Source organism: Bubalus kerabau, chromosome 2 (assembly GCF_029407905.1).
Source record: "Bubalus kerabau isolate K-KA32 ecotype Philippines breed swamp buffalo chromosome 2, PCC_UOA_SB_1v2, whole genome shotgun sequence".
In the NCBI taxonomy this organism is placed as follows: Eukaryota; Metazoa; Chordata; class Mammalia; order Artiodactyla; family Bovidae; genus Bubalus; species Bubalus kerabau.
The window spans coordinates 110,273,003-110,285,342 of record NC_073625.1 but is presented as its reverse complement, the minus strand read 5'-3'; the positions used below and the strand labels follow the sequence as shown (position 1 = coordinate 110,285,342).

Below are 12,340 nucleotides of genomic sequence, written 5' to 3'. Positions count from 1 at the left end.
TCAGGCTGGGGCTGGAGGTGGAGGTGGGAAGCCCATCACCTGCTGGAGCGGACCTCTCTTGCCAAGTCATCCTGTGCACACTCTTCACAGGTAGAGCCTAGGCTTCTCCAGCCTCTCTTTCTGTCCCAACAGTTCTCTGGCCAGCCAAGGGGGCTTGGCTCCTTCACACAGGACCCCAGGACTGGGATACCCAGTCTGTGGCTCAACCCACTCACTCCTTGGGGTGAGTCTCTGCCCATCCGATCTCCCTTTTCCTCTGAGACCCCTCCTGGGGGTACAGGTCCTGACTCATCTCTTCTTCTGTCCTACCCAATTACATGTGTATCTTTCTTACAGATTTGGTTGTATAGGAGTCCTTCTGCCAGTTTGCAGTCGGAATTGTTCCACCTGTTGATGTAGTTTCGACGTGTTCTTTGTGGGGGTGACTTCCATGTCCTCTTGCCCTGCCGTCTTGATTGCACTTTTCCTGAAGCATCTTGTGTCAGTGTCTCTTTCTCTATTGCCGTTATTCCAACTGGAGTCCAGAGTCTTTGGCCTGGACTCTAGCAGTGGCCTTAAAACTGATCTCCTTAGCTTTAGACTTTCTCTTTTTTATCTTCTGAATTATAGTAAAAATTTTTTTTTTCTAAAAATGTGAGTCTTATTGTGACCTCTTAATTTTTTCACTAACTGTTCTTGGAGATAGATGAGAAGTACAAATTTCTTGGAGGGCATTCACAGCTTGCATGATTTGTAACTAGCTCATGTTTCTGATTTCATTTCTGAATATATCTGCCATTGCATCCATGCCTGACTAGTCATCTTTTCCAAAATTCAATCTGTGCTTTTCCATTAATGTTTATTAGTTCATTTTTTCCTTCCACCTGAGGTAACTTTTCCCTTGTATATTTTTATTGAAGATTTATCTGTCTTTCAAGAGCTTATTCATTTACTACTTACTTTAGGAAGATTTCAGGGCAAAGTTTTCCCTTACTTTCATGTCTTTGAGTTTGTACCACCAACAGAATAGTATTCCGGTAGATTTCTTTCCAGTTTAGTGGTGTATGTGTATATGTACTTCTCTCTTTACATGTAGAGACTATATCCTTTTCATTTTGGTATACTCCACCAACTTTTTCTCTTTCCTAACTTTTGCACATTCTAGATGCCCAGAAAAAATCTGGACTAAATTTGAGGCTATTTGTGTCTCCTCTGCAGAGCTTCAGTGATATGGAACTGGTTTGAAAATTGAGGTTAGAAACTGGAGAGATTAATCATGAGTATTTAAGTAATAACAGACTAGAAGTGCTCTTGAGTGACTTGTTATACTTCTAAATGGCATTCTTCACTTGTGGCTTTTTGTTTCAATTTTCACATGACTATTTATTTTGAAATGTATTTATTATACTTGGTGCAAATTTTTAAAAAGTAAAACAAAATACTTAATATGACTGACTTCCCAGATGGACTAAATTACAAATACAAATAAGTTTTCTACTGTAGATATTAATACAAAATTTGAAATCAAATGATGGGTATTTAGAAAAATATTGAATAAAAAATTGTTTTATTTTTTAAGAGAATGAGTCAGTTAGCTGATACGAATATGGCCTTCATGTGCATTACATTACTTTTTCCACTAGAGGGCAGGAGTGACTCATGATTGCCTCAGTTCAGTTCAGTTCAGTCACTCAGTCACGTCAGTTGGCGACCCCATGGACTGCAGCACACCAGGCTTCCCTGTCCATCACCAACTTGCAGAGCTTACTCAAATTCATGTCCATCGAGTCGGTGATGCCATCCAACGATCTCATCCTCTGTTGTCCCCTTCTCCTCCTGCCTTCAATCTTTCCCAGAATCAGGGTCTTTTCCAATGAGTCAGTTCTTTGCATCAGGTGGCCAAAGTATTGGAGTTTCAGCTTCAGCTGAAATTGATTGCACCAGGCAATAGTAAAATACTTTGGGATTATTCTTGAAAGACAGTTTTCAATGCAAAACTGGACAAAATGCATTTGCAATTAATTTAAAAACCACATATTCTGTTGACTTTCTGGCTAAGTGGAAATTTATCTCTAGTATTAGCTGTTAAGCTTAGTAGACTAATTGTGCTATATGTTAGAACATTTCTCTCACCTTAGTTTTCAATTTTATTCATCATTTCATATATTCATGTGTTAAGTTCTGCTCTGTGGTAGGCTCCGTGCTTTTCCTGGGAATATAAAGTCAAATAAGACATATCCTAGCTTCAGAAAACCCCGTTTCACTAAAAGAAAGGTTTGAGATACAAATATGTATACGCCATAATGCACTGAATGCGTACAGGGAATGAGGCACTGCTCCATGTGTTTCATGTAAGACATGTTCCATTGTCTGACTTACTACTCACAACAACTCTGAGAAGCATCAGGCTTTAGTGTTCCTGTTTACAGGTGTAAACGGAGGCTCAAAGAGGCTAAGTGCCTTGCTAAGTATCACACAACATTTAAATGGTGGGGCCAGTGTTTGCATTTAGGTAATATAACATGACACCTGGCCTCTTCATCATTGTGCTACTAAAGTATTTCCCGCAATAAGTTCTATTCTCAGAAAATAATCACTTATGGAGAAATGAGACATCCTGGGGAAATAAATAGCGTCTTATGAATTAAGTGCTTCCTCTTGAGGTCTATGATAGAGTATCAATAAAGGTACTTGTCTTTCTCACCTGAATTCTGAAGTTTAATAAATAAGACGAGTAAAGTGAAAGTGAAAGTCGCTCAGTCGTGTCCGACTCTTTGTGACCCCATAGACTATACAGTCCATGGAATTCTCTAGGCCAGAATACTGGAGTGGGTAGCCTTTCCCTTCTCCAGGGGATCTTCCCAACCCAGGGATCAAACCCAGGTCTCCCACATTGCAGGTGGATTCTTTACCAGCTGAGCCACAAGGGAAGCCCAATACGACGAAAGTAGCAGCCAAATAAGACAAAAGATGGGGCCAAAATATCACCATTATCGCCAATAGAAGCCAAATTGCAGGATTTGGCTTCAGGTCTCTTTGCCAGGTGGGTCTGCTGATGCTGAGCACAGGACTGGCAGTTTCCCCTTTATCCTCTATGAAGGGGAGCCCAGGCTTAGTAAGCCTCACCTGCAGCCTTCCAGTCAGTGCTTGCTCCCAGCAGAACAAAGTCCCTAAAGGAGCTGTGATATGAGTTTTTCCTATAGATACCTCATACCCCCCAAAAGAGACAGGCTCCAGGTCAAGCATGCCTAATTTATTCTCCCCAAATTACCTACCAGATAAATCACTCCATCACCTTGGAGCAGAGAGACCCCAGTAATTACAGTGAATTTTTTTCTGGAAAGTAAATACCAGAAGTAGTGGCAATGCATACCTCTAATATTTTCTAGCTCCTGTCAGCTACTTACTAGTTACTTTTTTTTGAGAAAACCATTGGGTTCCCCCCAAATATGTATATATCCCAACCCCCAAGCCTGTGAATGTTAGTTTATATGCGGCCCAGTGGTAAAGAATCTGCCTGCCAATGCAGGAGACAGGGGTTCAGTCCCTGGTCCAGGAATATCCCACATGCCATGGAGCACCTAAGCCCGTGTGCCACAACCATTGCGCCTGTGCTGTGGAGCCTGCAGCTGCCACTACTGAAGCCCACACACTAGAGCCTGTGCTCTGCAACAAGAAGCCCCTGCAGTGAGAAGCCAGGGCACTGCAGCTAGAGAGGGGCCCGCATGTGTTGCAGCTAGAGAGGGGCCCGCATGTGTTGCAGCTAGAGAGGGGCCCGCATGTGTTGCAGCTAGAGAGGGGCCCGCATGTGTTGCAGCTAGAGAGGGGCCCGCATGTGTTGCAGCTAGAGAGGGGCCCGCATGTGTTGCAACTAGAGAAAGAGTCGCACAGCAACGAAGACCCAGCGCAGCCAAAAATAAATAAATATTTTTAAAAGGAAGAATTATGATGCAGGTGGAATTAAGTTTGCTAATCTGCTGACTGTAAAATGGGAGATTATCCTGGTTTATTCAGGTGTGGTACGGACTGAGTGTGTTCCTCCACAATTCCTATGTTGAAGCCTTAACCACTAATGTGATGGTATTTGAAGGGGCCTTTAGGCGATAATTGGTTTTGGATTAGGCCATAAAAGTGAGGCCCTCATGATGGGATTAATGCCCTTGGAAGAAGAGGAGTATCTCTCTATGAGCACCCATGGAAGAAAGGCCCTGTGAACATAAAACAAGAAGGCAGCTGTCTACAGGCCAGGAAGGGAGCTCTCGTGGGAGCTCAGCTGCACTGGCACCTGATTTTAGGCTTCCAGCCTCCAGAGCTGTGAGAAAATAAATGTCTTTTGTTTGAGTCACATAGTGCACATATTTGGCTGCACTGCTCAGCTTGTGAGATCTTAATTCCTCAACCAGGGATCGAACCCCTGCTCCCTAAAGAAGCAGCATGGAGTCCTATCCATGGACTGCCAGGGGAGTCCCTGAGGTACTCTGTCACCGCAGCTCAAGCTAAGACAAAATGTGTACGGTCACCCTTAAATGTGGAAGCGTCACACAGATGGCAATGTGACAAAGTAGAGGCCTCTAAATTGTGGAAAAACAGACTTTTTGACAAAACAGTGTTTGATGCAAGTGGGACTCCTGGTCCAGAGGAGGGTATGGTGTGATCAGAAGGAGTGAAGCTCAGGGAATTAAAAAGCAGGAACTCCACAGCTGTCTGCCTTACCTAAGGCCCCAGGAGATGAAATGGGGCCTGTGTGACACAAATTTATAGCCCATCAAGGTTGATGCCACTTTCTCTGTTTCCCTATTATATGCCCTGGCATTTAATAAAGGCCTGAATGTCCAGCCTTTCCCAGCTCTGCTCCTGGACATAAAGAAAAGACACATTGGGTAGCTTGGAAATATAAAGTAGCACAACTTTACAACCTAGAGGGAAACGTGACTAGGGCATCAGTCATCTGCAAGGAGACCCAAAGGGAAGGAAGAATTTCATACAGGGCCAGGAAATCTGATTTATCTAGTCCCTTTCTCCGGAGAGTCCTTGGAGTTTCTGGACTTTATTATCATCAATAAAAGTTGTGTTTCCTTTTATGAAGTGAAAACCATCTATATGTCCATTTGTCCTAGTGGCACATATATGCCCAAGAGCCTGGGCCATGAGGAGCAGGCCAGTTAACGCCTTGGGGGCAAGTATGCCCAGCAAGAGGTGCTTTCTCACCAAGATGAGTGCTTGAGAGAGATGTCCGTTTAACCATGGTAGATTTAATTTAATACATCCATTGCTCATTTGGTGACTCCTTTTTAAGTACTAAACATCGCACTTAGGTAGTTGCTAGATATAAAATATGTAAACATGTAGTTCCTGTCCTTAATGAGCTCAAAGTGTACTTGGAAAAAAAGACATATACATGGATAGTTAGAACACAGTAAGATATAAGTAAAAAATAAAGATGTTTATGAAGCAATCTTCAATGGCCCCAGAGCATCGCTGTGTGCTCTTGCTGGATATGCCAAGAATACAAGGCTCTGAGCTCCCTTTTCCTGAACCTTTCCTCAGGGTTGGGTTTGCAGCAGGCAATCTTGAGCATAAGGGAATGTTTCCCGAGACAAAAAATAGGCTTGCTGCCTACTCAATGTAAAAGTGGCGAGTCTCCAAGTGCAGTGCCCCTCTCCTGTGATGCAGCCCACTGCATATGTGGACGACTGTCCAGACTGTCCTGTGCCATCCCTGTGAGCCTTGGAGGACCCAAGGACCCAGCACACAGGAAGCTTTGGCTACCACTTCTGTCGCCATGAAGTCCTCTGTCTTTGATCTAGACATCTCATGTCTTCTGCCAGCACCATTAAATAGTAATAAGCTAGCTTGTCAGCTTGTATGTAGACACTTTACAATTTCTTACTGCCTTGGGGAAGTAACCTGAGACTTGAAGAATGAATATGCATTGTCTAGGTTGACAAGAAGGTCACGTGTACCACTTGGATAATACTGAGTCAGGCAGAGCTGCCCTATGATGGCTTTCGCTCTCTCTAATTCTGAGCTGCATAGATCTACGTGGTTCATTGGTTCTGTTCTTGGAAAAATGATGTGCATATTCTCCTTGCAATAGATCTGTAATAGTTCATGGTTCCTAGTGTAAGGGAGAGGGTATCTCTGATCTAGGCATGAGCCACAATCTGAAGTGTGTGTGTGTATGTGTGTGTGTGTGTGAGAGAGAGAGAGAGAGAGAGAGATTGATTCAGATCCTTGCTTTTTCAAATAATTCTGTTTGTTTTGACTTTGATACTCTTCCTTAGTTCATTTTAATGTGAAAATTTCTTGAACCTTTAGAATGAAGAGGATTTGGGGAAGAGTCTTTGTTTGTTTGTTTAATTTTACAGAACTTTGTCTTTTGTGTGGTGTTAAAAATATGGTGGCTTGCATTCCAGGGTTTTCTCGCTTTGTTTACCTATACTATTTTGGTCCAGAAATTCTTACTCCTTTTCTCATATTTGGCTCGATTTTGATTGCACTCCCATCTATTTCTCCTCATTGTTCTGCCCTTTCCTTGCACTCCTGACTCTGTAACAGCTTCTCCTTCCTGAAGGATCTGACTGATAAAGGGGTTCTGTTGTCAAATCCATCAGAAGATGCCTTTGTTTTCCCCATAAAACAGACACCAGTACCATACAAGTTTTGTGGCTATTAATGGGTCACCTACACACCCATTTGTGTTTTGTGGTTTGTAAGCAGTATCTTGTCATTCAACTTTCAAATAAATGTTCTTGGGTTTTGGACTTTGCTATCTAGTTGCCCTTCCAGTTTTCATGTGAAGATTTGAAAAAATGAAAAAGTTTTGCTGCCTCTGCCCCCTCTTCTCAGGACCCATATTAAACTCTTTATAGCATTAGCTGGGCCACTGTAATCATGCCACATGCTGTCCCTGACGCATCTACCTGAGGCATTTTACAAGAATACTTCAGCTTTATGAAGCTATCCTTGAAAATGTCTTCAGAGCATTTTCCCTATTGTATCTAGTATATCTTCTGATCTTAATTTGATTTCTCTCTTGGAAGCAATCTTGTTGATTAGCTGACATGAATAAATACCCTTGGTAGTTCTACTTATCATGATAAATTATTTACATATTCAGTTCAGATTAACCCTTATTTTGGTCCCATTGTTTGTGCCAGGCACTGTTAGCTAGGCACCAGAGACACAGAGTTGAATAAGCCATAAAGCCTGCACTGAAGGAGCTCACAGGTACATTTGTTTGCTGGTGTTAGGGATGTGTCCTCACCTCAAATGATGTCAGACCCCTAAAAGCAACCTCTGATGTGGAGAAGAAATTTGGACATTCTATCATAACTAGTAAAATTTCCGGGAGGCGAAAGGAAACAGAAACTGTTACTGAACCTCAAGTTATTGTGGAGGACAAGACTCTGAGTATTGATATTAAAAGTTCCTGGTGTTTGTTAATAATCTCAAAATATAGTATAAACACATACACCTGGAGAAGGAAATGGCAACCCACTCCAATATTCCTTCTTGGGAAATCCCATGGATAGAGGAGCCTAGTGGGCTACAGTCCATGGGGTCACAAGAGTCAGACAGGACTTACTGGTTAAACAAATAATACATACACACACACATATATGTATGTGCATATATATATATATATATGTACATATGTATGTATGCAGTGGATTGAATGTTTATGTTCCTCCAAAATGCATAGGTTAAAACCTTAATTCCCAAGGTGATGGTGTTAGGAGATGGGATCTTTGGGAGATGATCAGGTTGTGAAGGAAGCCCTAGTGAATGGGATTAGTGCCCTTATAAGAGAGGCCCCAGAAGAGATCTCTTGCCTCATCCACAACATGAGGACAGATAGTGAGAGATGACAGTCTACAAGGAAGGGGCTCTCACCAGACACTGAATCTGCTGACACCTTGGTCTCTGACTTCCCAACCTCCAGGCCTGGAAGAAATAAATTTCTGTTGTTTATAAGCCACCTAATCTATGTTTTTTAAAAAAATTAATTGGAGTATAGTTGCTTTACAATGTTGTATTAGTTTCTGCTATACAGCAGACTTGAATCAGCTAATGTATTTACATGTATACCCTCTTTTTTGGATTTACTTCCCATTTAGGTCACCAAAGAGCATTGAGTAGAGTTCCGTGTGTGATACAGTAGGTTCTCATTGGTTATCTATTTTTTACATAATTGCATATATATGTCAATCCCAATCTCCCAATCCATCCCACCCCTTTCCCCCCGATGGTGTCCATACATTTGTCCTTTGTGTCTGTGTATGGTGTTTTATTATAGCCTCCCAGGCAAAGGCTATATATATATATGTATATGTAAAACTTTTGTGATAAGAGTGCTTATCCTATAGATCAGTTAGATCACTTATTCCCAGGAAGACTAGGAAGGGAAATGGGAATAAACAATAGAGAAATAGTCCATGAAGTTAACTCAAGAAATTAGAGGGGTACTCTTTCTGCCCCCTTCTGATGCCTATGTCAAAAGCTTTCTCTATCTCCTTTATACTTTAATAAAACTTTATTACACACACACACACACACAAAAAAAAGAAATTAGAAAAATAATCCACAATTTATAGTGCTACATTTGTGTTTAAATTGTCAGTTGAGACTTCGTGATTATAGTTTTATCTTAAAACACAATTCTAACAATTTATTTTGAAGCTGTGTTATCCTTACCTGGTACTCTTCTTTTTATACCCCCTCGAGGCAGGATAGTTCTGTTTGTTTACCTTTGAGAACCCCACTTGTTTTTGAAGTTTGGGTCACAGAGGCATGCTAAATTGACATTTTCCGTGAAAGTTTATCATGTCTTCCAGATCCTTCTCCTAGGATTTCAGTAAAATTAATTTTCTATGGTTATAAATATTTGAACATACAAACTCTGAAGACTAAACATAGATGAACAGAATTTTATCTTCTGAACAATAAAACTTAAAATGATATCAATTACATTGAAATGTTAAATGATGAGCATGATCACTACTGTGCTTCATGAAAATTAAGGACATATGATAAGCAGTGAAATTTGGCATTGAAGTATTATCTGTTGAAGAATAGTATAGTATAGACATAATCCATAAAACATATTATTGTATTAACTGTAAGGATGATGTTGAGGTTATGAGATTTAATACATTATACATTATTTTCTGTATTAGTACTCCTAGAAGAAACTTTTCTTTGTTTTTGGCACCTGGAATAGTTATGCTGCTCCTAAACCGCTGTTTTGTTTACATTGTAAGAACCCTGGACCTTCTAACTGATCATGTTTCTCTTTACATTACCTGTCAGGAAGCTCAGAGTCAAATCTGTGGCTGACCCATAGTAAGTCTGAGGGCTCTTCTGGCATATATTATCTGTCCTAATCTGACACCTCATCTTACTTTCACCCTGCCATTATTTCTTTCCAGTAATTTTTTTTAATTTAATTTTATTTTTAAACCTCAAACACTGTATTAGTTTTGCCAAACATCAAAACGAATCTGCCACAGTTATACATGTGCTCCCCATCCTGAACCCCATTAATTTTTATTATAACATATTTAGTCAGTTTAGTTCAGTCACTCAGTCGTGTCCAACTCTTTGCGACCCCATGGACTGCACCCTGCCAGGCCTCCCAGTCTATCGCCAACTTCCAGAGTTTACTCAAACTCATGTCCATCAAGATGGTGATACCATCCAACCATCTCATCCTCTGTTGTCCCCTTTCCCTCCCACCTTCAATCTTTCCCAGCATCAGAGTCTTTTCAAATGAGTCAGTTCATCACATCAGGTGGCCAAAGTATTGGGGTTTCAGCTTCAGCATCAGCCCTTCCAATGAATATTCAGGACTGATTTCCTTTAGAATGGACTGGTTGGATCTCCTTTCTGTCCAAGGGACTCTCAAGAGTCTTCTCCAATACCACAGTTCAAAAGCATCAATTCTTTGGCGCTCAGCTTTCTTTATAATCCAACTCTCACATCCATAAATGACTACTAGAAAAACCATAGCTTTGACTAGATGGACCTTTGTTGGCAAAGTAATGTCTCCGCTTTTTAATATGCTTTCTAGGTTGGTCATAACTTTTAAGTAGCAAGTGTCTTTTAATTTCATGGCTGCAGTCACCATCTGTAGTGATTTTGGAGCCCCCCAAAATAAAGTCTCTCGTTTCTACTGTTTCCCCATCTATTCACCATGAAGTGATGGGACTGGATGCCATGATCTTAGTTTTCTGAATGTTGAGCTTCAAGCTAACTTTTGCACTTTCCTCTTTCACTCTTTCATCAAGAGGCTCTTTAGTTCTTCTTCACTTTCTGCCATAAGGGTGGTGTCATCTGAATATCTGAGGTTATTGATATTTTTCCCGGCAATCTTGATTCCAGCTTGTGCTTCCTCCAGCCCAGCATTTCTCATGATGTACTCTGCATATAAGTTAAATAAGCAGGGTGACAATATACAGCCTTGACGTACTCCTTTCCCAATTTGGAACCAGTCTGTTGTTCCATGTCCAGTTCTAACTATTACTTCCTGACCTGCATACAGATTTCTGAGGAGGCAGGTCAGGTGGTCTGGTATTCCCATCTCTTTCAGAATTTTCCACAGTGTATTGTGATCCACACAGTCAAAGTCTTTGGCATAGTCACTAAAGCAGAAGTAGATGTTTTTCTGGAACTCTCTTGCTTTTTCGATGATCCAATGGATGTTGCCAATTTGATCTCCGGTTCCTCTGCCTTTTCTAAATCCAGCTTGAACATATGGAAGTTCATGGTTCACATACTGTTGAAGCCTGGCTTGGAGAATTTTGAGCAGTACTTTACTAGCATGTGAGATATTGTTTTAATTCTTTGACGAGCCTCTAAATTTTAATTAAGAGATTCAAATAAACAAAGTGAGCAGCTCACATAAATAATTATAAGTGGTAAGTATTTACACAGTCAATCTCAGTTGTGCTGTATCGGTACTGAATATGAGGAAGCAGGAAATTTCTCTAAACTCTATATGAAGAACCCATAACGTAGAAGGAAACAGGAAGTCAGGCTTAATAATTTCTCTGATTGGAGCATCGCACATCTTGGATGTTCTGAGGACTGTGACTTCAAACTCTCTCCTTTTTCTTCCCTGGTCTCTGTGTTCAGTGCTTACCTTACAGTACAGATTCAAGAAATGTTACAAAGGGAGTCTTCTTGCCCCCAGATATCTTCCTTGTTGCCTAAAATTCTACCAGACATAGGTTTATGTGGACAGCCAGCAAATGCCTGTGGATAAGTACAGCTTTATAAAACTAACAGAACTTTAGAGAGCCCAAACAATTTCCTTTTTATAAATGAGGAAATTGAGGCTCCTTGAGTTGAGGTAAAGCAATTTTCCCAAAGGTGTACAGTTTATAAATGTTAAAAATCAGGACTGGAAGTCTTGACTCAAAACCCAAAGTGTATCAGAAAGTAGATTTTTAAAAGAAGTAACTGTATGGCATGGTATAGTTCATTATATATATTTAGTATATACTTGGGCTTCCCTTGTAGCTCAGTCAGTAAAGAATCTACTTAGCGTTTGTAACATTCTCTACTGAAGGAGTGTTGCCTCTGGAGCTGGTGGGAAACCACCTAGCTCTTATGGAGTCAGTGTTCATCTAGGTATGACGGTCATGAAAAGGAGAATGGAAATCCAATAGAGCAGGAAGAGGCAGACTGGGAAAATGAATATGTGAGAACAAGAAGCAATAAACTGCAGAGGGAAAAGAAGTAAAGGATAAGACTGTGAGGGGAAGCAGAGGTAAATGGGAAAGATAAGACAAAAGCAGTAGTGAAAGAGACAGAAGAAGGAGAATAAAAGGGAGCAGAGTAAAAACAGACCATAAAGTGGGACTATGAGAATGAAAAGTAAGAAAGACACAGTGAAGACTAATAAATGAAAGAGATGAGGAATGCCCCCCATAGGCAGTCAGATGTTTAACCAGATGTTGTAAATAGCAGATGGAACAGCACATTTAATGCTTAATACTAAAAGAAATTGGATATTTATTGTACTTTCTAAGTGTGGAGAGGCACCAATATGCTACCCTAAAATGAAATCAATCCAACAGTTAAAAAAGTAAACCAATAAATAAAACCCAAAACTTTTTGGAAAAATTTTTGAAGGAGGAGCTTCATTAATATATTAATAGATTTTTGGTCTACAGGGAAGTAGTTACACTGGGCTATTAAAAACAACTGTCACCCTAGGTAGGGTCTATCTTCCTTTAAAGATGCAAATTAGGCAAGGACTCTCAAATGTTACTTCGGATAAGAAAGTTACAATTATCTGCTATAATAATGTGCTCTTTGGTTCTTGCTTTATTTCACAGTGGCTTTAATTAAAGGC

At 40.5% G+C, this 12,340-nt stretch overlaps 1 long non-coding RNA gene across 1 annotated transcript in view; it reads right to left on the bottom strand.

The window, feature by feature from the left end:
* Positions 1–655: 655 nt before the first annotated feature.
* Positions 656–12,340, bottom strand: part of LOC129644846 (uncharacterized) — a 35,847-nt gene continuing 24,162 nt past the window's right edge. Inside the window, exons 2-5 of the long non-coding RNA XR_008711015.1 lie at positions 8,677–8,825; positions 7,876–7,926; positions 2,113–2,188; positions 656–1,904 (exon numbers count right to left, since the gene is read on the bottom strand). This is a non-coding gene — a long non-coding RNA (uncharacterized LOC129644846). The remainder of the gene's footprint in view (positions 1,905–2,112; positions 2,189–7,875; positions 7,927–8,676; positions 8,826–12,340) is intronic.